The 24,684-nt window shown below is 38.9% G+C and overlaps 2 protein-coding genes across 2 annotated transcripts in view; both read right to left on the minus strand.

Moving 5' to 3' along the window:
* LOC134851548 (uncharacterized) overlaps positions 1-19,475 on the minus strand; it is an 85,556-nt gene extending 66,081 nt beyond the window's left edge. The window contains exon 1 of the mRNA XM_063867678.1: positions 19,465-19,475. The gene's annotated coding sequence lies outside the window, so the exon portion shown is untranslated. The remainder of the gene's footprint in view (positions 1-19,464) is intronic.
* Positions 1-24,684, minus strand: part of LOC134851547 (paraplegin-like) — a 215,967-nt gene that overhangs the window by 111,242 nt on the left and 80,041 nt on the right. The window lies entirely within an intron of this gene.

Genomic DNA, 24,684 nt, shown 5'->3' on the forward strand with positions numbered 1-24,684 from the left:
AGAAGGTTAACCGATAACACAAAAATTATTCCTTTTGGGGGGGGGGGGGGGAGGCCGCAAAAAGGTTGAAAAGTTGTGAACTGGAGTTTTTTAGTTTTAAAACCCAAATTTTGAATTTTTTTAGCAACAATTTAACTTCGAACATCCCGGTATTGATGATACGATGGGTATCAGTGAAGATGATAAAATGAAGTACTGGGAAGTAAATGAGATCACCAGTGACCCGATTCCGCAGAGACGTCGAAAAAGAAAGAGTTGTAACCGTTCAAGTGCAGAGTCCAACGAGGGTAAGGTGGTTGAGGACTTTAAAAAGTTCAAATTTCGATTAGTACCAAGGTCATACCACACGTTTTTCGAAGTTGTTATAATTCGAGGTCAGTGATGAATTATTTTACTTTTAAGCAAAAAAGAAGGCCAAGCCTGTCAAATTTTTAAATTTATCTGATTCTAAAAATCCTTGATTTGAATTTAGAAAACTTTTAATCAGTCCTGTGTTTTTCAAATTTTTTCCTTTAATTTATCAAAATGCCGGTGGCAGCTGTTCTTAAAGTGTTCGATGATGCTTTGCTCGAAATTTTTGCTGCCTTTGACCGGGCGTTAAAATACAATCAAGCCGAGACTTTCCGCATCAATAATGCCAATTCTGAACTGTCCTGGGAGAGCAACTACAAGTTACTATAAGAAAGGTGAACCGATAATCCACAAATTATTGTTTTCAGGGAGGAGTCTACAAAATGGTTGAAGAATTGTAAACTGGAGTTTTCTAGATTTGAAACCCAAACTTTGAAACTTGTTTAGCAACAAATGAACTTCGTTCACCCCGGCTTTGTTAACATGATAGGCATCAGTGGAGATGAAAAACTGAAAAACCTGGCACTAAATCAGATCACCAGTGACACCATTCCGCAGAGACGGCAAAGAAGGAGAATAGTTGTAACCGTTCAAACGCTGAATCCAACGAGGGCAAGGTATGGAAGGGTTTGAAAAAAAATCAAAAATCGATTAGCACCAAGCTTAAACCTCATTTTTTTTTCAAAGTTGTTATAATTTGAGGTTAGTGATAAATTAGTATGTTTCTAAGCAAAAAAGAAGGCGAAATCTGTCAAATTTTTTAACTTGTCTGATTCTATAAACGTTTGATTTGAATTATTTCTGAATTTATGAAACGTATAAATCAGTCCTATTTTTCTCAATTTTCTCCTTTAGTTTGTCAAATTACCGGTGGCATCTGTTCTCAAATTGTTCGCCGATGCAATGTTCAGTATTCTTGCTCACTTTGACCGTGCGGTAAAATACAATCAAGCCCAGATTTTCCGCATCAACAATGCCGACTCTGAACTCTCCTGGGAAAGCAAATACAAGTTACTAGAAGAAAGGCTAACCGATAAACCAAAATTCAATGATTTTAGGGCTGAGTCCACAATATGGTCGAAGAACTATGAACTGGAGTTTTCTAGTTTAAAAAACCAAAAAAACTCCGAATACCCAGGCGTTGATGATATGATGGGCATCAGTGGAGAAGATAGAGTTAAGTACCTCGCACCAAATCAGATCACCAACGACCCGAGTCCGCAGAGACGGCAAAGAACGAGAATCAATGTAGCCGTTCAAATGCAGACTACAAAGAAGATAAGTTGGCGGAGGGAAAGGTTTGAAAAAGTTTAAAGTTCGAATACTACCAAGGCGAAACACTATTTTTTCGAAGTTGTTATAATTCGAGGTCATTGACAATTAAGTGTATTTTTAAGCAAAAAAGACAGCAAAACCCGTCAATTTTTAAAACTTGTCTGATTCTATAATATTTGATTTATGTCTGAGCTTAAAAAACGTAACAATCAGTTCTGTTTTTCTCAATTTTTTCTTAGATTATCAAAACGAAGGTTGCTTCTGTTTTTTAACTATTCGCTGATGCAATGTTCAAAATTTTTGTTTCCTTTGACCGTGCGGTAAAAATAATTAAGCCAAGATTTTCTGCTTCAATAAAGCCGACTCTGAACACTCCTGCGAGAGCAAAGACAAGTTACTAGAAAAAAGATTAACCGATAACCCACAAAACTTTGTTTATAGGGAGGAGTCCACAAAATGGTTGAATAATTGTAAACTGGAGTTTTCTAGATTTAAAACTCAAGTTTTGAAAACTATTCTGCGAAGAGTTGTAACCGTTCAACTGCAGAACCCAGCGAGGAATGATGTGCTGCAAGCTGCGATGGCCCCGTACAGCAACGAGGCTGTCATCGCTCACACTACTGCCCTTCAGCCCAACGCTAGCTTCTTTCCTCAAGATGACGTTGACCAAATGCTAAGAGCACCAGAGACGAAGTTCAAAAAAGGAGTTCAAACCGGGATGATAAAGGTGGAAGAAGTCATGTTAAAGCTAAGCAAACTCAACTGGGTAAGTTTTTCTGTTCAATTACGTTGATTTATCTCATACCGTGCCCGCATTTTTGTTTTTGGATTACTTGCCAACATCCGGCCTTTCCTAACAAAAACCAAACCCGAAGAGGGAATCAGGCCAAAAAGTAAGTCTGGAGATACAAAAGATGAGAAAACTCTTCCAGAAACTCGCTACGCTTGAGTTCATCAGACGATATCTTAATTTCTCCGACACTCTCTTCCAAGCGTCCAGAAGTCAACGAAAGTTCGGATGCACACGCGGATGATGAATTGGGCAAAAGGGAAGAAATTGAACAACAGTTCTCTCCACACAAAATTCCACTTCCAATTTTAAACTTAGGTACTGAAATTTAGTTCCAACTCCCTTTGATGGCCATCTCAACGACCACTTCATTGGCTTTACTGCATTATCAGTTTGCTCTGTATGAACCTTTAAGCTGTTTTGTATGAACCTTGAGTTTACATTCATTTAATTCAATCTCCAGATGCTATTTCTTTTTTTAATCATACCCTTTCTAATTTTTGATTTTCCCTGTGACTTGCAATTTCAATCAAGGATCTCAAAATATTGAATTTTGGTTAGAAGATTGATGCTTTGATTTCAATCAAGGCTGGGTACTAACCTTTTCTCCTTGCTTTCGAACTCGAACTTCAACAAGGGTCTTTGAATATTGGATTCGTTGTTTGAATAATAGCTTGGTACTGACGTTTTGACTTTCTCTTTCGATTGCATCTTCAATCAAGTCTTTCGAAATTTAAATCTTATGTTTAAAAAATTGCTTGAAAGTACTTTTTCAAATAACTGTTTGAACCTTTACTTCAATTAAGGCTCTCAACGCTTGATGATCCGGTTTGAAAACGGCGAAGTAACTGTGTATGTGGACATCCGGGATTACTACTGGAAGGATGGAGTGATGACGCCATCACCCAAGAATGGCATCCGCATCCACCCCTATGAGTGGGCCATACTGAGGGCCAACATCCGCCACATCCAAAAAAAGCTCAAGGACTTGGAGAGAATTGAACTACCAAAGTGAACAGAATCGAAAATTACTACCAATCGAAAAGGCAAAAAATAAGGCCAAACCTGTCAAACTTTAAAACTTGTGTTTGATTTAAATTACGTCTGAATTTAGAAAACGTATAAACCAGTCCTGTGTTTTGCTCAATTTTCTTTTATATTATCAAAATGCCGGTAGCATCCAATCTTAAAATTTTCGCTGAAGCATTGTTCAATATTTTTGCTTCCTTTGACAGTGCGGTACAAATTAATCAAGCCGAGATTTTCCGCATAATTAATGCCGACTCTGAACTCTTCTGGGAGAACAAATACAAGTTACTAGAAGAAGGTTAACCGATAACCCAAAAATTATTCCTTTGGGGGGGGGGGAGTCCGCAAAAAGGTTGAAAAGTTGTGAACTGGAGTTTTTTAGATTTAAAACCCAAATTTTGAATTTTTTTAGCAACAATTTAACTTCGAACATCCCGGTATTGATGATACGATGGGTATCAGTGAAGATGATAAAATGAAGTACTGGGAAGTAAATGAGATCACTAGTGACCCGATTCCGCAGAGACGTCGAAAAAGAAAGAGTTGTAACCGTTCAAGTGCAGAGTCCAACGAGGGTAAGGTGGTTGAGGGTTTTACAAAGTTCAAATTTCGATTAGTACCACGGTCATACCACACGTTTTTCGAAGTTGTTATAATTCGAGGTCAGTGATGAATTATTTTACTTTTAAGCAAAAAAGAAGGCCAAGCCTGTCAAATTTTTAAATTTATCTGATTCTAAAAATCCTTGATTTGAATTTAGAAAACTTTTAATCAGTCCTGTGTTTTTCAAATTTTTTCATTTAATTTATCAAAATGCCGGTGGCAGCTGTTCTTAAAGTGTTCGATGATGCTTTGCTCGAAATTTTTGCTGCCTTTGACCGTGCGTTAAAATACAATCAAGCCGAGACTTTCCGCATCAAAAATGCCAATTCTGAACTGTCCTGGGAGAGCAAATACAAGTTACTATAAGAAAGGAAAACCAATAATCCACAAATTATTGTTTTCAGGGAGGAGTCTACAAAATGGTTGAAGAATTTTAAACTGGAGTTTTCTAGATTTGAAACCCAAACTTTGAAACTTGTTTAGCAACAAATGAACTTCGTTCACCCCGGCTTTGTTAACATGATAGGCATCAGTGGAGATGAAAAATTGAAAAACCTGGCACTAAATCAGATCACCAGTGACACCATTCCGCAGAGACGGCAGAGAATGAGAAGAGATGTAACCGTTCAATGGCAGAATCCAACGAGGGTAAAGCAGGTAGTGATTGAAAAAGTTCTAACTTTGATTAGTACCAAGGTCATACCCCATTTTTGCGAAGTTGTTATAAATCGAGGTCAGTGATGATTCAGTATAATTTCAAGGATCTCAAAATATTGAATTTTGGTTAGAAGATTGATGCTTTGATTTCAATCAAGGCTGGGTACTAACCTTTTCTCCTTGCTTTCGAACTCGAACTTCAACAAGGGTCTTTGAATATTGGATTCGTTGTTTGAATAATAGCTTGGTACTGACGTTTTGACTTTCTCTTTCGATTGCATCTTCAATCAAGTCTTTCGAAATTTAAATCTTATGTTTAAAAAATTGCTTGAAAGTACTTTTTCAAATAACTGTTTGAACCTTTACTTCAATTAAGGCTCTCAACGCTTGATGATCCGGTTTGAAAACGGCGAAGTAACTGTGTATGTGGACATCCGGGATTACTACTGGAAGGATGGAGTGATGACGCCATCACCCAAGAATGGCATCCGCATCCACCCCTATGAGTGGGCCATACTGAGGGCCAACATCCGCCACATCCAAAAAAAGCTCAAGGACTTGGAGAGAATTGAACTACCAAAGTGAACAGAATCGAAAATTACTACCAATCGAAAAGGCAAAAATTAAGGCCAAACCTGTCAAACTTTAAAACTTGTCTGATTTTATAAGTGTTTGATTTAAATTACGTCTGAATTTAGAAAACGTATAAACCAGTCCTGTGTTTTGCTCAAGTTTCCTTTATATTATCAAAAAGCCGGTAGCATCCAATCTTAAAATTTTCGCTGAAGCATTGTTCAACATTTTTGCTTCCTTTGACAGTGCGGTACAAATTAATCAAGCCGAGATTTTCCGCATAATTAATGCCGACTCTGAACTCTTCTGGGAGAAAAAATACAAGTTACTAGAAGGAGGTTAACCGATAACCCAAAAATTATTCCTTTTTTTTTGGGGGGGGGGGAGTCCGCAAAAAGGTTGAAAAGTTGTGAACTGGAGTTTTTTTAGATTTAAAACCCAAATTTTGAATTTTTTTTAGCAACAATTTAACTTCGAACATCCCGGTATTGATGATACGATGGGTATCAGTGAAGATGATAAAGTGAAGTACTGGGAAGTAAATGAGATCACCAGTGACCCGATTCCGCAGAGACGTCGAAAAAGAAAGAGTTGTAACCGTTCAAGTGCAGAATCCAACGAGGGTAAGGTGGTTGATGGTTTTAAAAAGTTCAAATTTCGATTAGTACCAAGGTCATACCACACGTTTTTCGAAGTTGTTATAATTCGAGGTCAGTGATGAATTAGTTTACTTTTAAGCAAAAAAGAAGGCCAAGCCTGTCAAATTTTTAAATTTATCTGATTCTAAAAATCCTTGATTTGAATTTAGAAAACTTTTAATCAGTCCTGTGTTTTTCAAATGTTTTCCTTTAATTTATCAAAATGCCGGTGGCAGCTGTTCTTAAAGTGTTCGATGATGCTTTGCTCGAAATTTTTGCTGCCTTTGACCGTGCGTTAAAATACAATCAAGCCGAGACTTTCCGCATCAATAATGCCAATTCTGAACTGTCCTGGGAGAGCAACTACAAGTTACTATAAGAAAGGTGAACCGATAATCCACAAACTATTGTTTTCAATGAGGAGTAGACAAAATGGTTGAAGAATTGTAAACTGGAGTTTTCTAGATTTGAAACCCAAACTTTGAAACTTGTTTAGCAACAAATGAACTTCGTTCACCCCGGCTTTGTTAACATGATAGGCATTAGTGGAGATGAAAAATTGAAAAACCTGGCACTAAATCAGATCACCAGTGACACCATTCCGCAGAGACGGCAAAGAAGGAGAATAGTTGTAACCGTTCAAACGCTGAATCCAACGAGGGCAAGGTATGGAAGGGTTTGAAAAAAAAAACATAAATCGATTAGCACCAAGCTCAAACCTCATTTTTTTTTCAAAGTTGTTATAATTTGAGGTTAGTGATAAATTAGTATGTTTCTAAGCAAAAAAGAAGGCCAAGCCTGTCAAATTTTTAAATTGATCTGATTCTAAAAATCCTTGATTTGAATTTAGAAAACTTTTAATCAGTCCTGTGTTTTTCAAATTTTTTCCTTTAATTTATCAAAATGCCGGTGGCAGCTGTTCTTAAAGTGTTCGATGATGCTTTGCTCGAAATTTTTGCTGCCTTTGACCGTGCGTTAAAATACAATCAAGCCGAGACTTTCCGCATCAATAATGCCAATTCTGAACTGTCCTGGGAGAGCAACTACAAGTTACTATAAGAAAGGTGAACCGATAATCCACAAACTATTGTTTTCAATGAGGAGTAGACAAAATGGTTGAAGAATTGTAAACTGGAGTTTTCTAGATTTGAAACCCAAACTTTGAAACTTGTTTAGCAACAAATGAACTTCGTTCACCCCGGCTTTGTTAACATGATAGGCATTAGTGGAGATGAAAAATTGAAAAACCTGGCACTAAATCAGATCACCAGTGACACCATTCCGCAGAGACGGCAAAGAAGGAGAATAGTTGTAACCGTTCAAACGCTGAATCCAACGAGGGCAAGGTATGGAAGGGTTTGAAAAAAAAATCAAAAATCGATTAGCACCAAGCTCAAACCTCATTTTTTTTTCAAAGTTGTTATAATTTGAGGTTAGTGATAAATTAGTATGTTTCTAAGCAAAAAAGAAGGCGAAATCTGTCAAATTTTTTAACTTGTCTGATTCTATAAACGTTTGATTTGAATTATTTCTGAATTTATGAAACGTATAAATCAGTCCTATTTTTCTCAATTTTCTCCTTTAGTTTGTCAAATTACCGCTGGCATCTGTTCTCAAATTGTTCGCCGATGCAATGTTCAGTATTCTTGCTCACTTTGACCGTGCGGTAAAATACAATCAAGCCCAGATTTTCCGCATCAACAATGCCGACTCTGAACTCTCCTGGGAAAGCAAATACAAGTTACTGAAGAAAGGCTAACCGATAAACCAAAATTCAATGATTTTAGGGCTGAGTCCACAATATGGTCGAAGAACTATAAACTGGAGTTTTCTAGTTTAAAAAACCAAAAAAACTCCGAATACCCAGGCGTTGATGATATGATGGGCATCAGTGGAGAAGATAGAGTTAAGTACCTCGCACCAAATCAGATCACCAACGACCCGAGTCCGCAGAGACGGCAAAGAACGAGAATCAATGTAGCCGTTCAAATGCAGACTACAAAGAAGATAAATTGGCGGAGGGAAAGGTTTGAAAAAGTTTAAAGTTCGAATACTACCAAGGCGAAACACTATTTTTTCGAAGTTGTTATAATTCGAGGTCATTGACAATTAAGTGACTTTTTAAGCAAAAAAGACAGCAAAACCCGTCAATTTTTAAAACTTGTCTGATTCTATAATGTTTGATTTATGTCTGAGCTTAAAAAACGTAACAATCAGTTCTGTTTTTCTCAATTTTTTCTTAGATTATCAAAACGAAGGTGGCTTCTGTTTTTTAAGTATTCGCTGATGCAATGTTCAAAATTTTTGTTTCCTTTGACCGTGCGGTAAAACTAATTAAGCCAAGATTTTCTGCTTCAATAAAGCCGACTCTGAACTCTCCTGCGAGAGCAAATACAAGTTACTAGAAAAAAGATTAACCGATAACCCACAATACTTTGTTTATAGGGAGGAGTCCACAAAATGGTTGAATAATTGTAAACTGGAGTTTTCTAGATTTAAAACTCAAGTTTTGAAAACTATTCTGCGACAAATGAACTCCGAACAGCCCGGTCTTTCTGATATGATGGGCATCAGGGAAGATGAAAAAGTGAAGTACCTCGCTCTAAATCAGATCACCAGTGACACGATTCCGCAGAGACGGCGAAAATGGAGAAGAGTTGTAACCGTTCAACTGCAGAACCCAGCGAGGAATGATGTGCTGCAAGCTGCGATGGCCCCGTACAGCAACGAGGCTGTCATCGCTCACACTACTGCCCTTCAGCCCAACGCTAGCTTCTTTCCTCAAGATGACGTTGACCAAATGCTAAGAGCACCAGAGACGAAGTTCAAAAAAGGAGTTCAAACCGGGATGATAAAGGTGGAAGAAGTCATGTTAAAGCTAAGCAAACTCAACTGGGTAAGTTTTTCTGTTCAATTACGTTGATTTATCTCATACCGTGCCCGCATTTTTGTTTTTGGATTACTTGCCAACATCCGGCCTTTCCTAACAAAAACCAAACCCGAAGAGGGAATCAGGCCAAAAAGTAAGTCTGGAGATACAAAAGATGAGAAAACTCTTCCAGAAACTCGCTACGCTTGAGTTCATCAGACGATATCTTAATTTCTCCGACACTCTCTTCCAAGCGTCCAGAAGTCAACGAAAGTTCGGATGCACACGCGGATGATGAATTGGGCAAAAGGGAAGAAATTGAACAACAGTTCTCTCCACACAAAATTCCACTTCCAATTTTAAACTTAGGTACTGAAATTTAGTTCCAACTCCCTTTGATGGCCATCTCAACGACCACTTCATTGGCTTTACTGCATTATCAGTTTGCTCTGTATGAACCTTTAAGCTGTTTTGTATGAACCTTGAGTTTACATTCATTTAATTCAATCTCCAGATGCTATTTCTTTTTTTAATCATACCCTTTCTAATTTTTGATTTTCCCTGTGACTTGCAATTTCAATCAAGGATCTCAAAATATTGAATTTTGGTTAGAAGATTGATGCTTTGATTTCAATCAAGGCTGGGTACTAACCTTTTCTCCTTGCTTTCGAACTCGAACTTCAACAAGGGTCTTTGAATATTGGATTCGTTGTTTGAATAATAGCTTGGTACTGACGTTTTGACTTTCTCTTTCGATTGCATCTTCAATCAAGTCTTTCGAAATTTAAACCTTATGTTTAAAAAATTGCTTGAAAGTACTTTTTCAAATAACTGTTTGAACCTTTACTTCAATTAAGGCTCTCAACGCTTGATGATCCGGTTTGAAAACGGCGAAGTAACTGTGTATTTGGACATCCGGGATTACTACTGGAAGGATGGAGTGATGACGCCATCACCCCAGAATGGCATCCGCATCCACCCCTATGAGTGAGCCATACTGAAGGCCAACATCCGCCACATCCAAAAAAAGCTCAAGGACTTGGAGAGAATTGAACTACCAAAGTGAGCAGAATCGAAAATTACTACCAATCGAAAAGGCAAAAAATAAGGCCAAACCTGTCAAACTTTAAAACTTGTCTGATTTTATAAGTGTTTGATTTAAATTAAGTCTGAATTTAGAAAACGTATAAACCAGTCCTGTGTTTTGCTCAATTTTCCTTTATATTAGCAAAATGCCGGTAGCATCCAATCTTAAAATTTTCGCTGATGCATTGTTCAATATTTTTGCTTCCTATGACAGTGCGGTACAAATTAATCAAGCCGAGATTTTCCGCATAATTAATGCCGACTCTGAACTCTTCTGGGAGAACAAATACAAGTTACTAGAAGAAGGTTAACCGATAACCCAAAAATTATTCCTTTTTTTTGGGGGGGGGGGGGAGTACGCAAAAAGGTTGAAAAGTTGTGAACTGGAGTTTTTTAGATTTAAAACCCAAATTTTGAATTTTTTTAGCAACAATTTAACTCCGAACATCTCGGTATTGATGATACGATGGGTATCAGTGAAGATGATAAAGTGAAGTACTGGGAAGTAAATGAGATCACCAGTGACCCGATTCCGCAGAGACGTCGAAAAAGAAAGAGTTGTAACCGTTCAAGTGCAGAATCCAACGAGGGTAAGGTGGTTGAGGGTTTTAAAAAGTTCAAATTTCGATTAGTACCAAGGTCATACCACACGTTTTTCGAAGTTGTTATAATTCGAAGACAGTGATGAATTAGTTTACTTTTAAGCAAAAAAGAAGGCCAAGCCTGTCAAATTTTTAAATTAATCTGATTCTAAAAATCCTTGATTTGAATTTAGAAAACTTTTAATCAGTCCTGAGTTTTTCAAATTTTTTCGTTTAATTTATCAAAATGCCGGTGGCAGCTGTTCTTAAAGTGTTCGATGATGCTTTGCTCGAAATTTTTGCTGCCTTTGACCGTGCGTTAAAATACAATCAAGCCGAGACTTTCCGCATCAAAAATGCCAATTCTGAACTGTCCTGGGAGAGCAAATACAAGTTACTATAAGAAAGGAAAACCAATAATCCACAAATTATTGTTTTCAGGGAGGAGTCTACAAAATGGTTGAAGAATTTTAAACTGGAGTTTTCTAGATTTGAAACCCAAACTTTGAAACTTGTTTAGCAACAAATGAACTTCGTTCACCCCGGCTTTGTTAACATGATAGGCATCAGTGGAGATAAAAAATTGAAAAACCTGGCACTAAATCAGATCACCAGTGACACCATTCCGCAGAGACGGCAAAGAAGGAGAATAGTTGTAACCGTTCAAACGCTGAATCCAACGAGGGTAAGCTATGGAAGGGTTTGAAAAAAAAATCAAAAATCGATTAGCACCAAGCTCAAACCTCATTTTTTTCAAAGTTGTTATAATTCGAGGTTAGTGATGAATTAGTATGTTTCTAAGCAAAAAAGAAGGCGAAATCTGTCAAATTTTTTCATTTGAATTATTTCTGAATTTATGAAACGTATAAATCAGTCTTATTTTTCTCAATTTTCTCCTTTAGTTTGTCAAATTACCGGTGGCATCTGTTTTCAAATTGTTCGCCGATGCAATCTTCAGTATTCTTGCTCCCTTTGACCGTGCGGTAAAATACAATCAAGCCCAGATTTTCCGCATCAACAATGCCGACTCTGAACTCTCCTGGGAAAGCAAATACAATAAACTAGAAGAAGGGCTAACCGATAAACCAAAATTCAATGATTTTAGGGCTGAGTCCACAATATGGTCGAAGAACTATAAACTGGAGTTTTCTAGTTTAAAAAACCAAAAAAACTCCGAATACCCAGGCGTTGATGATATGATGGGCATCAGTGGAGAAGATAGAGTTAAGTACCTCGCACCAAATCAGATCACCAACGACCCGAGTCCGCAGAGACGGCAAAGAATGAGAATCAATGTAGCCGTTCAAATGCAGACTCCAATGAAGATAAAATGGCGGATGGAAAGGTTTGAAAAAGTTTAAAGTTCGAATACTACCAATGCGAAACACTATTTTTTTGAAATTGTGATAATTCGAGGTCATTGACAATTAAGTGTATTTTTAAGCAAAAAGACAGCACAACCCGTCAATTTTTAAAACTTGTCTGATTCTATAATGTTTGATTTATGTCTGAGCTTAAAAAACGTAACCAGTTAGATCATTGGAAGTGAAAACTATTACAAAAAACTTATCGTTAAGCTTCTCCCGGCGAGGCTGTAACATTATTTAAGTCAGTAAGCTTGATCATAGAAATGAAGATAAAACGATCGATGTTTTGTTAAAAAGTTGAGATTAGGTGAAACTGTACCGCTAAATCAAGAAATTATTGTAGGCGGAATCCAAGCAGAGGGTCTAAATCAGGAAGCAATTGGAGCTGAAACCCGCTCTGTTGCAGATGATTATATGGTTCTTCATTATCATGAAGAGCGCTTTTGAATCAGACTGCCTTTTATGATGGTTGTGATGACGCGACATTTAGTACCTCATTTGATTTATTGTCTTTTGCAGCCATGCTGCAGATTTATATACCAGTCTGCTCAAGGTCACTGGTTTGGCCTTATCGAGCGACACACTGTGTGTGATCACTCTTATGTTCTGATACATCGCTTGCTAGATGTAAACTTTATTCAACCTTTATTTAATTTGTTTCTCTTAGTCAGAGCCTGACTAACTAAATCTAAAGTAACCAAGAATCTAAGCAACTAATCTATCAATTCACTATTACGAACAATCTAGTTTTGTCCTTTAAATCTCGGCAAATGTCATGGCGCAGCCAGCAGTTCCTGTGAACGAAGACAGGACTGACCTGTTGGGTATTCCTCCTTTTGGGCAAAACCTTCGATTAACCCGCCATTCCTTTGGGAATCTTGGATTGGACAATTCTTCCTGGCAGTGGGGTTGAAAGATAATCTGAACCCTCAGGATGTATTAGCAGAACCCGTGGAGGTCATCGACGAACTACCCCCAAAAGCTGAGACTGTAGGTGCAGCGGAAACCGCTGCGGAGACCGATGCACGCCTCCTCAGAGATCAGGCAGCAATTCGTCGCGTTAATGAGTTCAATATCGAGCACAGAAGAAAAGGCCCTAGAATAGGCTTAAACTGGTTTTATCACGAAGCAGAAGCCCGACTGAAGTCACGGCTGTTTTTCGCTCTAGGAAACGAAGGGAAACGACGCTTCGCGGATTCCTACCCGCATACGGACATTAGTGTTACCCCTTTTCGTGATTTTCACAAGGCTTGCGAAACACTATTCAAGATAGAACGCGATTATACTGTTGAGCGCATTAAACTGTACAATAATATCTTTATGTTGGTAAACGATACTTTTTCTTCATTTTATGCTCGCCTCAGTGCTCAAATTGCCTTGTGTAATTGGCCACGTGCTCAAGAGAGGGATACTCTGAAAGATCTTTTCATAGGACGAATTCGTGATGTGGATGTTCAACAGCAATTGATTAAGGATTAAGGCAAAAGCAGACTTAGATGATACATTTCAACTCGCTCTGGAGTGTGAAAAGGGGGCTAGCACGTCGGCCCAGTTCCAAAAACGACTCCCGCATAACCAAGGTTACCGGCAATATAAAGGTAAAACAAGAGCCCACTTTCTCAATACAGTCATCTAGAGGAAAGCGGAATACTCCTCAGAACAACTCCAATCGACCAAATACACAAAGTAACAAAAGCAACAAGGCATGCTATTTCTGTGGCAATCCTTTTAGCCCGGAACACAGAAAGTCGTGTCCCGCTCGAGAGGTTACATGCAACCTTTGCAAAAAACGAGGCCACTTTGCTAAATGTTGTAATTCATCAAGACGGCGTGTCAATTTGGTCGATGATAGTGAGGAAGTGACAGACCCCTCAATCGATTGCAACTTCATAGATGCAGATTATGATAGCGAACCTGAATACAGTGTGCTACAGCTAGAAAGTGCCGTTAGGATAGATAGCATTGAGCTCCTCAGATCAAACAAAGGGAAACCGAGAAGCCTTAGTATCCAGCTGCGTACGGGATCGAGCTTTTTCTATTCAACTATCGACACTGGAAGTCCGGTCTCATTTATTAATAAACGGACTTGCGATTTAATATTACAACGCAACCCGTCTTTCAAATTTCGAGATATCGCACGGTACCCTATAGACACTCTGTATGTCGATTACAATAAAAAACCGATTCGCCTCCTTGGCTCAGTTTGTCTCCCGATCTCGTCTAGTGGTTGGAAAGTGGAGGAGGCTTGTTTCCTTGTCTCCGAGCACGGAACAAGAAATCTGTTGGGTCTAGACCTACAAGACCAACTGGGTGTAGTGACCACCCAACTGAGGGCAGAACACGTTCAGCAACTTGAAGTTCAGAACCAAGATCCTATCTCTGATTATTGGAGTTCTTTCTTCGCCAAAAAATACGCGCATGTGTTTAATCGATTAGGAAGATCAAAAAACCACAAAGTGTTTAAAAATTTCAAGTATCCTTTGGTACCGCGTCAAGTTAAGGGACGTAAAGTCCCAATTCACATCCAGGATAGAGTCGCTAATGAGATCAAACAATTGGTAAAACAAGGTCACATTGAGAAATTGGATAAATGTACGACCGATTATTTCATAGCACCCATTGTACTGACCGCCAAAAAGGACGGCTCGATAAAACTCGCCTTAAATGCTAAACCGATGAATGCGCAAATCTGGAAGAATAAATACCAGATGCCAAATATTCACGAACTTATTGATTCGGTGGCCCAAATAATCACTAAAGACGTACCTGGCACCGTTTGGTTCACCTCGTTAGACTTGAAATATGCTTTCAGCCAGCTGCCATTGTCGTCAGTTACCAGCAGTCATTGTAATTTCAATATTTTGTGTGGAGATGCTACGGGGACTTATCGGTTTAAGACAGGGTTCTATGGGTTGACCGACATGCCGACTGAGTTTCAAAAGGCGATGGATTGTACCTTGCAAGGATTGGAAGGTGTAATTTGTTACTTGGATGACATTCTAGTAGTCACGAAGGGAGATGTCCAAGAACATAATAATTTGGTCGAGAGAGTGATGCAGCGACTCGATGCAGAAGGCTGGGCATTGAAATTCAGTAAGTGCGAGTTCTCAGTAAACCAATTAACTTGGTTAGATTACGTTATAAATGAGCACGGGTACTCTCCGAAATTTTCAAAGATTGATGCGATCCGATCACTTAAACCCCCCAAAACTTTAAAGCAGCTCCGCTCGTTTAAGGGGACGTTAAATCATTTACAACGATTCATACCTGACCTATACACTTATACCGTTCATTTCCGAGAATCTTTAAAGGCATGTAATAAACAGTCTTTCCGGTGGGGGGAGGAACAAGATAATGCCTTCAAGAGTATCATAAATCTGTTGGCTAACATTCCCAATTTATTCCATTATGACTCTTCAAAAAAGTCTCGGGTAAAATGTGACGCTAGTCATAACGGGTTAGGAGCATGCTTGGAACAGGAGATCGAGCCGGGGGTTTGGGCTCCAACTGCGTTTGCCTCACGCTTTCTCAATAATGCTGAAACAAAATATAGTACGAATGAACTTGAGTTGTTGGCGATCGTTTGGGCGTGCGAACATTTTCGTACTTATTGCTTGGGCAATCGTTTTCAAGTATTAACCGACCACAAAGCCATCATTTCGGCACTGAGCGAAAATTATAATAACAAATCCTATCAGTCGCGCCTTTCGCGTTGGGCGGACCGGTTACTAACATTTGACTTTGAAGTTATTCACGTGCCTGGGGTTACGTTAGGCATTGTGGACTATCTGTCTCGCCATCCAACCTTCTCAGCTCCAGCGCCATCAATTTACGATGAACTTTTTGTTGTGAAGTCTATTGAGGCTTTCAATTCGGCCTTATCATTTATTAATACATTCAATATACTCGATTCGGCTAGTAAATTATGTTCTCCGTCGCAAGAGGTCGCTGTGCCTCAAACTCTGAAATCAAATTGTTTTCTCGACCAATCAAATCACGTTATGCAAATTCGCGTGTACGGTCTCTCACCGAGTGAGGGCGTCGAGTCATGTTGTTTCAGAGTTGACCAATCAGAAACCGGTATGCTAATTAATAATCGTAAACCAAATTCGCTCGCCTTGAATCATTGTCTCCGACCTGAATTGTTAAAAGATAGTTGCAACTCTTCCTTCTCATCTTTATTTCACTCAACAAAATCTCTTTCACTTCACTCATCTATTAACTACAACATGAATCCATCTAATCCTACTGCACTACCACATTCCGCTCTTCAACATACTAACGACAAACCACCAACTCAACCAGCTCACCTTACTGAATCACACCCATCACACAGCTCAATGGAGGAACAAGCAGAACTCCTCTCTTTTGTGGAAAATTTCACCTTGAGTTCCCCTTATTTTCGACGGCCGAGCCCGCGCCCTTCAGTAAGATCTCGTCAAGTAGGACGAATCTCTCGCCTGGATCAGGTGCGCCAACGTAATCGGACCAGAGAGCGTGCGGCGAAGACCCGATTTGTTGCTGCCAGGACTGCCTCTAGAAGGGAGGGACACAACCAGCTTTTGGAGGCTATGAGGAAGTGCCGATTATCAAGACCGGGGAGAATCCACACTGCTGGTAAAGTTGGCGTGTATGCAATCAATGGTGGAAAACCTATCATCTCAAAGTCCAAGAAAGAAATTGTGGGACTACCAGGATTATTCGACGCTGATCTTTTAGCCGAGCTCACGGAGGAAGACCGATTTCTGGGCCCGATGAAACGGGCTATTGATAGCAAGGACGTTTCCAGTTTTAATAAACTCGGAGCCTACATGGCCCAATTTTGGCCTAAGGCAGCGGTTGTCAACAACTGTGTGATAGTTGACAACAAACTGGCCATTCCAGAAGTTTTGAGGCCAGCTGTCCTTGCCCGCCTTCATCGGTCGCATCCGGGCCAAGAGGCCATGATGTCAGCCTCAGAGTACATTTGGTGGCCGTTCTTGAACCGGCAGATAGTCGACACCTGCGAGAAGTGCCGCGAGTGCACATTGTATGGTAAGAACCTAAAGCCCGTTAAAACTTTTCATACCGCTCAATCTTTGCCCCAGTTGACGGGGCCAAATCAGGAGTTGCAGTTAGATTTTGCTGGTCCTATTTTGGATGACAAAGGTGTGAAAATATTCCTCTTAGTAGCTATCGATCGCTTCTCGAAATTTCCTTCCGTACTTATTACAAAAACCACTGGGGCTGAAAAGGTTACGAAATTTCTTGAATCTTATATCCGAATTCATGGTTTACCTCATTCTATCAGGACTGATCACGGCTCCGGGTTTAAAAACGACAGTACAACAATTCTGTTCTAGTAAAGGTATTAAACATATCCTTTCTCCAGTCGGAGACCATCGAGGCTCTGGTCTCGTCGAACGTACGATACAGACTATAAAACGCAAGTTAGGCACTGAACAACTGGATCCTAATTTCGGTAATTTTAAAGAAGTACTCCATCGAATAATAGAAGATATTCGTAAAAATAATCATTCTACACTTAAGAAGTCACCTTTTGAAATGCACTTCGGACGTAAGCCCAATACTGAATGGTCACAAGCTTTTCATAATATAGTTAATTCTGATACTTCAGCACAGAGACTTGAACGCAACCTCTTAACGCCGGATCAAATTGCCAGTCAGGACTATAGTCGAGATCGTGTCAAGGTGGTGCCCAGAGGCAGTCTCAGTCCTCAGATTGCTCCGCGCTTCAACCCAATGTTCTCACTAGAGGGAAACATTGCGGAGAGTGAGCCGTACAAAGCGCTAGCTGATCTTGCTCGGGCGGCTAATAATTGGACACAGCATAAGAGAAACCTTCCGCCAGATGGGGGAAAGCGGGTTCTACAGGAGCTGTCGAGTCGCCATTCGGATTTGGCCCAGTCATTAAAAACAGGCCTTTCTCGCAAAACACTCTGCTTTGCGGAAGACCGGTCAGCTACTACGCCTCCAGGGGCCCAGGATACTGTTCGCCGTTTACCGACACTTCAACACCGTCGGCAGTCCAAAACAAGTAAACTAGAAACTCTCCTTTTATCCGATCCTAACCGCGTGAGAGTGTTTAGAAAAATTATAGATCGTCAGTCTGGCAAACCTCTTTCCTCTTTTTAAGCTTGCGAAATTCAAAATTACTCGCATCACCGATCACACCTATGTTACTGACAAGGGAAAAGTTTATCGAAAAAATCATGTCTGCCTTAAGCCTAACTTCAATAATAACTTTTCAGCAACACACAGCACACTAGGTGATCGTCTCCAAACTTCTGGAACATCTTCGAAAAGTGGGGGAAAGAAACCAGTTACTCGCGCATCTCATCCGACGTTGCTTGAAAAACGGCCAGCTAACACGAGCGTGTCACAGCCGGCGGTGGTGGATCTTACTGTTGATTCGTCTAGTGAGAGTCCTCCCGACCAGCACGCTTCGCATGAAATTCGGATATCTACTCCAATGGAAAAGCGATTACGGTTACATGACGAATCACCGCCTGTCACGTTTGGCAACTCATCCCTCACACCGGGCCAGTCTCCAATGGATACTTGTGTCTCTCTACCGCCCATCACTCAGCCTGTTGACCCTACAACTTTGGTTGCTGGTCTGCATCAGCTACCACTTGACGTGGTCGACTCCGAGGGTCCAGTTCTTCCAGACAAAAGTGCTCAAGCAGACCCATATTCGTCGCTCCCATCTCTTTCTCTCCCAGCTCAACCGGCTACGGATGATTCGGAAGGCACTCGGACCTCATCTCGTAGCAAAAAGGCCACAAAATTCTTCGGCGACCCATTACGACACTCTGTTAAATCGGTGGAAGAAGACAAATCGCTGGAAAAAGAAGCTGACATATTACCCTCCAAAAGTGTTCTACCTTCCTCACAGTCATCTAAATGGCGACCTCTCATTCGGGACCGTTCACACTTAACTTCTCCGGAGGCGCCATTCTCATCATCGCTGGATAAAGCTCAGGACGGAAAATGAATGTCGCTAAAACTTACTTTCAAACTTTTAACAAAACTTCGTTATGTAAACATTATTTTTATCACCATGCATTTTTACGGGATAGGGGTGCTATCTAAAAAATAATGCTTAGGGGTGCAGTCTATTTATTTATTTATTTATTGAAAAATTTTTTGGATTCTCCAAGAAATTTTACCTTCCGCGGGGAATGTGATGAGGCGACATTTAGTACCTCATTTGATTTATTGTCTTTTGCAGCCATGCTGCAGATTTATATACCAGTCTGCTCAAGGTCACTGGTTTGGCCTTATCGAGCGACACACTGTGTGTGATCACTCTTATGTTCTGATACATCGCTTGCTAGATGTAAACTTTATTCAACCTTTATTTAATTTGTTTCTCTTAGTCAGAACCTGACTAACTAAATCTAAAGTAACAAAGAATCTAAGCAACTAATCTATCAATTCACTATTACGAACAATCTAGTTTTGTCCTTTAAATCTCGGCAAATGTCAATGGTATCTTAAGTTTTATAATAATTTTCCTAAAATCCGAGCAGCGTTAAAAGTTGCGTTTTTAGAAGCAGAAGGGACTCAAGAGGAAGGTCATATACTCGACAATACTCAAAGTAAGGACCAAATTTTTATCACTCGAGATAAGTATTCGAGAATTTAATAAGTAAACCATTGTTTGGAAGGGTCTGTGCAAACTGTAAGTATCTTCTCAAAAATGCAGCATGATTATATGAACACGAAATCATAAACCGATAAGAAACCTGAAACACTTCACAATGCTTAATTTTCGAAACAAATGTTTCGATTACATTACAGTGCGACCGACACTATTCAGTTAACAACGCTGTCAGTGACTTGTATAAGAGATGTTGTTCTTTGATTGAGGCGCGATTGATTGATGGAAACCAAATGAACAGATTTCTATCAACTTGCTCCTCAATCAAACCGCTCCCAATTACTTGAAACGGGACGCCCGATTAATATGTTAATTTGGCTATTGGTAGAAACATTCAATCCCCTGCTTTTGAGTACAACGAGGGTGATTCAGTTCAGCATTTGAATCAGACTGCAGCAATTATGAACAGTGATCGTTAGTCAATTTTCAAAAGCTGAAAAGAAATTCGAGCGTAAAAAATGGCAACTTTTAGAAGGAAGTTAGGCTCAAGAAGCAGATAGGTCTGATAGAAAAACAAAAAAAATTCATCCTAAGTTCGAGAGCTTTTAAACGCGAAAAAAACTTCCGAATTGCTTTCAAGGAGATTTTCAATTTTGGGCAAAATATCAGTCTGTCATCCAGAAAGAAATAGTAGTTACCGCTGAGGCAAAAATATACAAGACTTCGAAAAATCTGTACGCTAATTTTTAATGAAAGCAATTTTGAATAGACAACAACGGAATCGACAAGGCGCAATTTACAACTCAGACATTGAAACGAGAAGAGACGAATCTTCTAAGTCAAGTGACGATTTGCGGACTACTCCTTACTCTTGAGAAACTTATTTTTCCTTAAACTTGCTCGATGGTTGACTTGATAGCGCTTATTTCGCAAACCAACTCAGAGATTTTAACCGAACTTTTTTTTCAATTAAGAATGTTCTTATGTTTTTTAATTCAGAGTTAAGCCGAATCAATTTAAAGCAAAATTGAATTTTTTAATCTAATGGAGTAATTGATAGTACTTTGAGGTCTCACCGCACAATTACCCAACAATGATGGACTTATGACTTGTAAATGGCTTGGAAATATTCTCGACCGAATGTTTCTCAACACCGGTTAGATAGAGTTTTCCAGCTCTGAGATAATCTGCACCAAACCGATGTTTTTTTAGAAACTCTGCACCAACCGGATATTTTTCAGATAAATGCCTCTATCTACAGAACTAGCTGAAGTATTTTCAAGAGCCCAATCAGAGCTACTGGATAAAGTTGAACTGGAGGCCAATTTAAACAATAGAATCTGATGATTCCATGAAATTTAAAACCGAACCAAGAAAGAAAATGCTGTTATGAGAAGAAAATGTTCTATATTTTTTCGACGCGCAAAACGATTAAGCGAGAAAGAGGTAGGTCGACCAATTTAAAGTCAACTTAATGTTTTTACTTCAGTTTTCTATACTTTGTTTTTCCTTAGATTTGACAAAAAGTTCCCCTTGTCGCAAAAGCATCTCATCTGAATTTCATTCAAATTCTCCAAAGTTTGACGAAAAGCTGTCAACAACATTTCAATGCCGCTATTGAAGATACAAATTTTTTAGTTGCTTACTATTTTTAGGATTAGAGTCAAATTGTTTACTGCTTATGGTTCAGAAAACCTATAGTTAGTGGGTAGCTCGTGAAGTAAATAATTTCATCAAAATGAAATCAGGCAAGTTGTATAAATCTCATAAAACAGTCAAAACTTGATCAAAAGTTCAAATGGTCAACACTAATTCAAAGGCTCAACACATCATTCTGAGTTTAGAACAAACTGATCAAAGTGATTAAAATGATGATTTAAATCGAGACCGCAAATGTTGGTTTATGTCTTCAATGTTTTCGAACGTTTATAGGTCAAAAATATTTCGTTTAAGATTCCTTGAATGATGAGATTTTAGTTGACTTGAACTGTGCTGCTACGACTAAAGGTGTCTGTAATTGTTCAGAGGCAAGACTTCAGATTACTTTAGTGTTTATGCAACACCTTCTCACGTGTTGCAAACAAATTTTGGCTCACCTTAAAATTCTGAAAAATGTAATTGATATAGAAAAATTAGGAAGTAGCCTTAAAGGCTTTGTTTATCAGTTTTTTGATAAAACTGTCCAATTAAATAAAAACCTAAAATAGGCGGAACCTAAGCAGAGGCTACAGCAAAGAAGGTGAAAGTCGTTTCTTTGCCAATGGCTCTATTTTTTTGCCGTAAGAGGTGGTGTTTTTTTCGTCTCTTTGCTAATTTATTCAATTGAAAAATTATTCATAATAAGCAGTTAGATCATTGGAAGCGAAAACTATTACAAAAAACTTATCGTTAAGCTTCTCCCGGCGAGGCTGTAACATTATTTCAGTCAGTAAGCTTGATCATAGAAATGAAGAAGAAACAATCGATGTTTTGTTAAAAAGTTGAGATTAGGTGAAACTGTCCCGCTAAATCAAGAAACCATTGTAGGCAGAATCCAAGCAGAGGTTCTAAATCAGGAAGCAATTGGAGCTGAAACCAGCTCTGTTGCAGATTATTATATGGTTCTTAATTATCATGAAGAGCGCTTTTGAATCCGACTGCCCTTTATGATGGTATGTTAAGTTTTAAAATAATTTTCCGAAAATACGAGCAGAGTTAAAAGTTGCTTTTTTTAGAAGCAGAAGGAACTCAAGAGGAAAGTCGTATACTCGACAATACTCATAGTAAGGACCAAATTTTTTTTTCACTCCAGATAAGTATTTGAGGTTTTGTTAAGTAAACCTTTGTGTGGAAGGGTTTGTGCAAACGGTAAGTATCTTCTCAAAAATGCAGCATGATTATATGAACACGAATTCATAAACCGATAAGGAACCCGAAACACTTCAATGCTTAATTTTCGAAACAAATGTTTCGATTACATTACAGTGCGACCGACACTATTCAGTTAACAACGCTGTCAGTGACTCGTATAAGAGATGTTGTCGTTTGATTGAGGCGCAAGTTGATGGAAAGCAAATGCACAGATTTCTATCAACTTGCTCCTCAATCAAACTGCTCCCAATTACTTGACAACGAGACGCCCGATTAATATGGTAATTTGGCTATTGGTGGAAACAATCAAACCCTTGCTTTTGAGTACAACGAGGGTGATTCAGTTCAGCATTTGAATCAGACTGCAACGATTATGAACAGTGATGGTGAGTCAATTTTCAAAAGCTGAAAAGAAATTGGAGCGTAAAAAATGGCAACTTTTAGAAGGAAGTTAGGCTCAAGAAGCAGATAGGTCTGATAGAAAAACAAAAAGGAAAAACTTCATCTTAAGTTCGAGAGCTTTTAAACGAGGAAAAACTTCTGAATTGCTTTCAAGGAAACCTTTCAATTTTGGGCAAAATGTCAGTCTTTGTCATCCAGAAAGAAATAGTAGTTACCGCTGAGGCAAATATATACAAGACTTCGAAAAATCTGTACGCTAATTTTTAATGAAAGCTATTTTGAATAGACAACAACGGAATCGACAGTGCGCAATTTATAACTCAGCCATTGGCTGGTGTAGGAGATGTTGTGCAAAGTGGAGTTGATTCATACCAAATTACAGTTCAAGCAAATCGATCCCAATTACAAGACACTGGGAACCCCGATCACACCGCAACGATTACAATTAGAGCTGTTTAGTTTAAGTCAAAAACAAACTGATAGAACTTGCTTGAAATTTTACGAGCAGACAAGGTTTTAGATAGAAAACGAAATCTTTCAAACAATGAAACGTTTTGAAAAAATTCCAAAGTAACCTTACTTTGAATGCAAACTGTTAGTTTCGTCGTTGTCTACAAAGAAGTGATATTTTTCCGCCTAAGCAAATTAAATTTACAAACGTTTGTTAATTAGCTGTTCTGATTAGAGAACAACGCAATCGACACTGATCAATTTACAACTCTGACAAACGCTGGCGTAAGAGATGTTCTAGAAAGTGTAATTGATTCATACCAACTTGCAGTCCAAGCAAGTCGGTCCCAAATACCAGAAACAGTAACCCCCCAATGAAGATAGTTTATTGTATATTGAAAGCAAAACTCATCCCGTTGCCTTTGAATATAACAGAGGTTCATCTGGAAATTTCCAGTTTTTGAAAATTTTCATCTGCAAGATTTCAACTTGGACGTTTTGGTTAGATAATAGATAATCAAGTATTACCCGATGATGCGATGCACCGGCTTCATCGTTGTGGGTTACGAAAACTAAAAGAAATATGGGTGGGCGCAAAGTGTTGATCAGTTATTCAAGACAATGCCGCTCATTAGAGAGCTTCAGATACGAAATAAGTCAGTTGGGTCCTTTTTTGTCGAGCAGAGACATTTTTTGATGAATCCAGTAATAAATTCAGCTATAACGGAAAAATTGGAATAACAGACTGGCCTCAACTGCGGCATTTCCTCATCAAGTCTCTTGTAAATAATACGAGCGCTAAAAGGATTGTGTTTCGGATATATGCTAGACCAATTAACAAAGCTCTTTCAATTGCTTCTGTCAAAATAGCAAAAATGAAATTAGTGCAACCAACTCGTATCAACAGACTGTCAAAATAAAAGTTGGTAATCTTCGTAACAAATTGACGAATTTCTAATTTTTGATCGTATGTGTTCATTTGACTTTTTAGGGAATGGCATTGTTTGATGGGATACAGGTAACAAACCAATGGTGTTTATCCAGTACTTTGTGCAAGATCCGGAAAATGACGTGGAAAAACGACGCATGAACCGGAAGACGACGTTCTAAAAATGCATTCCAGTTTGTCAACTTGCAATCACAGTGAGATGAAAAAATTGCTCATGTGGCTCCTGGTGAAATGTACTTCAAACGTTGGGTTTCCTTTTTGAGAATGCTTTGTAATCGAAGCCCTTATGTGAAAGATTTTGCGCAGATTGCCAATCTTGATCTTTTACAAAAGAGTACAATGATAATTCACCCGGAAGCCAAACCAGCTAACGAGCATAGGAGAGCTCACAATGCCAATTTACACGAAGTTGCCTTTCTGCTCAACGAGGAGGCGAATTCAGAAGACATAGTTGTTAGGAAACAAGGCGGACAATTTTTAGAAAGACCAGATACGCACAGGTCGTACTATGCGCTGCCTTTGTGCTCTTGTTTCCGTATGGAACCGATGGATGGCATCCAAAACTTCTACAGGAGTATGATAAACAAAAATTGAAACGGTAGTTTAGT

The sequence above is a fragment of the Symsagittifera roscoffensis genome, chromosome 7, assembly GCF_963678635.1.
Source record: "Symsagittifera roscoffensis chromosome 7, txSymRosc1.1, whole genome shotgun sequence".
NCBI classification, from domain to species: Eukaryota; Metazoa; Xenacoelomorpha; order Acoela; family Convolutidae; genus Symsagittifera; species Symsagittifera roscoffensis.